Below are 6,000 nucleotides of genomic sequence, written 5' to 3' on the forward strand. Positions count from 1 at the left end.
ACTATAATACTGCCCCCTATATACAAGAATATAACTACTATAATACTGCTCCTATGTACAAGAATATAACTACTATAATACTGCTCCTATGTACAAGAATATAACTACTATAATACTGCTCCTATGTACAAGAATATAACTACTATAATACTGCTCCTATGTACAAGAATATAACTACTATAATACTGCTCCCTATGTACAAGAATATAACTACTATAATACTGCCCCTATGTACAAGAATATGACTGCTATAATACTGCTCCTATATACAAGAATATAACTACTATAATACTGCCCCCTATATACAAGAATATAACTACTATAATACTGCTCCTATGTACAAGAATATAACTACTATAATACTGCTCCTATGTACAAGAATATAACTACTATAATACTGCTCCCTATGTACAAGAATATAACTACTATAATAATGCTCCTATGTACAAGAATATGACTACTATAATACTGCTCCTATATACAAGAATATAACTACTATAATACTGCTCCTATATACAAGAATATAACTACTATAATACTGCTCCCTATGTACAAGAATATAACTACTATAATACTGCTCCTATGTACAAGAATATGACTACTATAATACTGCTCCTATATACAAGAATATAACTACTATAATACTGCTCCCTATGTACAAGAATATGACTACTATAATATTGCTCCTATGTACAAGATTATAACTACTATAATACTGCTCCCTATGTACAAGAATATAACTACTATAATACTGCTCCTATGTACAAGAATATGACTACTATAAAACTGCTCCTATATACAAGAATATAACTACTATAATACTGCCCCTATGTACAATAATATAACTACTATAATACTGCCCCTATGTACAAGAATATAACTACTATAATAGCGCCCCCTATGTACAAGAATATAACTACTATAATACTGCCCCTATGTACAAGAATATAACTACTATAATACTGCTCCTATATACAAGAATATAACTACTATAATACTACCCCCTATGTACAAGAATATAACTACTATAATACTGCCCCTATGTACAAGAATATAACTACTATAATACTGCTCCTATGTACAAGAATATAACTACTATAATACTGCTCCTATGTACAAGAATATAACTACTATAATACTGCCCCCTATGTACAAGAATATAACTACTATAATACTGCCCCCTATGTACAAGAATAAAACTACTATAATACTACCCCCTATTTACAAGAATATAACTACTATAATACTGCCCCTATGTACAAGAATATAACTACTATAATACTGCTACTATATACAAGAATATAACTACTATAATACTGCCACCTATGTACAAGAATATAACTACTATAATACTGCCCCCTATGTACAAGAATATAACTACTATAATACTGCCCCCTATGTACAAGAATATAACTACTATAATACTGCCCCTATGTACAAGAATATAACTACTATACTACTGCTCCTATGTACAAGAATATAACTACTATAATACTGCTTCTATATACAAGAATATAACTACTATAATACTGCTCCTATGTACAAGAATATAACTACTATAATACTGCTCCCTATGTACAAGAATATAACTACTATAATACTGCCTCCTATGTACAAGAATATAACAACTATAATACTGCCCCCTATGTACAAGAATATAACTACTATAATACTGCCCCCTATATACAAGAATATAACTACTATAATACTGCTCCTATGTACAAGAATATAACTACTATAATACTGCTCCTATGTACAAGAATATAACTACTATAATACTGCTCCTATGTACAAGAATATAACTACTATAATACTGCTCCCTATGTACAAGAATATAACTACTATAATACTGCTCCTATGAACAAGAATATGACTGCTATAATACTGCTCCTATATACAAGAATATAACTACTATAATACTGCTCCTATATACAAGAATATAACTACTATAATACTGCTCCCTATGTACAAGAATATAACTACTATAATACTGCTCCTATGTACAAGAATATGACTACTATAATACTGCTCCTATATACAAGAATATAACTACTATAATACTGCTCCCTATGTACAAGAATATGACTACTATAATATTGCTCCTATGTACAAGATTATAACTACTATAATACTGCTCCCTATGTACAAGAATATAACTACTATAATACTGCTCCTATGTACAAGAATATGACTACTATAATACTGCTCCTATATACAAGAATATAACTACTATAATTCTGCCCCTATGTACAATAATATAACTACTATAATACTGCCCCTATGTACAAGAATATAACTACTATAATAGCGCCCCCTATGTACAAGAATATAACTACTATAATACTGCTCCTATATACAAGAATATAACTACTATAATACTACCCCCTATGTACAAGAATATAACTACTATAATACTGCCCCTATGTACAAGAATATAACTACTATAATACTGCTCCTATGTACAAGAATATAACTACTATAATACTTCTCCTATGTACAAGAATATAACTACTATAATACTGCCCCCTATGTACAAGAATATAACTACTATAATACTGCCCCCTATGTACAAGAAAATAACTACTATAATACTACCCCCTATTTACAAGAATATAACTACTATAATACTGCCCCTATGTACAAGAATATAACTAATATAATACTGCCCCCTATGTACAAGAATATAACTACTATAATACTGCCCCTATGTACAAGAATATAACTACTATAATACTGCTCCTATATACAAGAATATAACTACTATAATACTGCTCCCTATGTACAAGAATATAACTACTATAATACTGCTCCCTATGTACAAGAATATAACTACTATAATACTGGTCCTATGTACAAGAATATAACTACTATAATACTGCTCCTATGTACAAGAATATAACTACTATAATACTGCCACCTATGTACAAGAATATAACTACTATAATACTGCCCCCTATGTACAAGAATATAACTACTATAATACTGCCCCCTATGTACAATAATATAACTACTATAATACTGCCCCTATGTACAAGAATATAACTACTATACTACTGCTCCTATGTACAAGAATATAACTACTATAATACTGTTTCTATGTACAAGAATATAACTACTATAATACTGCTCCTATGTACTAGAATATAACTACTATAATACTGCTCCCTATGTACAAGAATATAACTACTATAATACTGCCTCCTATGTACAAGAATATAACAACTATAATACTGCCCCCTATGTACAAGAATATAACTACTATAATACTGCCCCCTATATACAAGAATATAACTACTATAATACTGCTCCTATGTACAAGAATATAACTACTATAATACTGCTCCTATGTACAAGAATATAACTACTATAATACTGCTCCTATGTACAAGAATATAACTACTATAATACTGCTCCTATGTACAAGAATATAACTACTATAATACTGCTCCCTATGTACAAGAATATAACTACTATAATACTGCTCCTATGTACAAGAATATGACTACTATAATACTGCTCCTATATACAAGAATATAACTACTATAATACTGCTCCTATATACAAGAATATAACTACTATAATACTGCTCCCTATGTACAAGAATATAACTACTATAATACTGCTCCTATGTACAAGTATATGACTACTATAATACTGCTCCTATATACAAGAATATAACTACTATATTACTGCTCCCTATGTACAAGAATATGACTACTATAATATTGCTCCTATGTACAAGAATATAACTACTATAATACTGCTCCCTATGTACAAGAATATAACTACTATAATACTGCCCCCTATGTACAAGAATATAACTACTATAATACTGCCCCTATGTACAAGAATATAACTACTATACTACTGGTCCTATGTACAAGAATATAACTACTATAATACTGCTTCTATGTACAAGAATATAACTACTATAATACTGCTCCTATGTACAAGAATATAACTACTATAATACTGCTCCCTATGTACAAGAATATAACTACTATAATACTGCCTCCTATGTACAAGAATATAACAACTATAATACTGCCCCCTATGTACAAGAATATAACTACTATAATACTGCCCCCTATATACAAGAATATAACTACTATAATACTGCTCCTATGTACAAGAATATAACTACTATAATACTGCTCCTATGTACAAGAATATAACTACTATAATACTGCTCCTATGTACAAGAATATAACTACTATAATACTGCTCCCTATGTACAAGAATATAACTACTATAATACTGCTCCTATGTACAAGAATATGACTGCTATAATACTGCTCCTATATACAAGAATATAACTACTATAATACTGCTCCTATATACAAGAATATAACTACTATAATACTGCTCCCTATGTACAAGAATATAACTACTATAATACTGCTCCTATGTACAAGAATATGACTACTATAATACTGCTCCTATATACAAGAATATAACTACTATAATACTGCTCCCTATGTACAAGAATATGACTACTATAATATTGCTCCTATGTACAAGATTATAACTACTATAATACTGCTCCCTATGTACAAGAATATAACTACTATAATACTGCTCCTATGTACAAGAATATGACTACTATAATACTGCTCCTATATACAAGAATATAACTACTATAATTCTGCCCCTATGTACAATAATATAACTACTATAATACTGCTCCTATGTACAAGAATATAACTACTATAATAGCGCCCCCTATGTACAAGAATATAACTACTATAATTCTGCTCCTATATACAAGAATATAACTACTATAATACTACCCCCTATGTACAAGAATATAACTACTATAATACTGCCCCTATGTACAAGAATATAACTACTATAATACTGCTCCTATGTACAAGAATATAACTACTATAATACTGCTCCTATGTACAAAAATATAACTACTATAATACTGCCCCCTATGTACAAGAATATAACTACTATAATACTGCCCCCTATGTACAAGAAAATAACTACTATAATACTACCCCCTATTTACAAGAATTTAACTACTATAATACTGCCCCTATGTACAAGAATATAACTAATATAATACTGCCCCCTATGTACAAGAATATAACTACTATAATACTGCCCCTATGTACAAGAATATAACTACTATAATACTGCTCCTATATACAAGAATATAACTACTATAATACTGCTCCCTATGTACAAGAATATAACTACTATAATACTGCTCCCTATGTACAAGAATATAACTACTATAATACTGGTCCTATGTACAAGAATATAACTACTATAATACTGCTCCTATGTACAAGAATATAACTACTATAATACTGCCACCTATGTACAAGAATATAACTACTATAATACTGCCCCCTATGTACAAGAATATAACTACTATAATACTGCCCCCTATGTACAAGAATATAACTACTATAATACTGCTCCTATGTACAAGAATATAACTACTATACTACTGCTCCTATGTACAAGAATATAACTACTATAATACTGTTTCTATGTACAAGAATATAACTACTATAATACTGCTCCTATGTACTAGAATATAACTACTATAATACTGCTCCCTATGTACAAGAATATAACTACTATAATACTACCTCCTATGTACAAGAATATAACAACTATAATACTGCCCCCTATGTACAAGAATATAACTACTATAATACTGCCCCCTATATACAAGAATATAACTACTATAATACTGCTCCTATGTACAAGAATATAACTACTATAATACTGCTCCTATGTACAAGAATATAACTACTATAATACTGGTCTTATGTACAAGAATATAACTACTATAATACTGCTCCTATGTACAAGAATATAACTACTAAAATACTGCTCCCTATGTACAAGAATATAACTACTATAATACTGCTCCTATGTACAAGAATATGACTACTATAATACTGCTCCTATATACAAGAATATAACTACTATAATACTGCTCCTATATACAAGAATATAACTACTATAATACTGCTCCCT

This window comes from Phyllobates terribilis, unplaced genomic scaffold (assembly GCF_046119375.1).
Source record: "Phyllobates terribilis strain yellow unplaced genomic scaffold, ASM4611937v1 Scaffold_5__5_contigs__length_657084704, whole genome shotgun sequence".
In the NCBI taxonomy this organism is placed as follows: Eukaryota; Metazoa; Chordata; class Amphibia; order Anura; family Dendrobatidae; genus Phyllobates; species Phyllobates terribilis.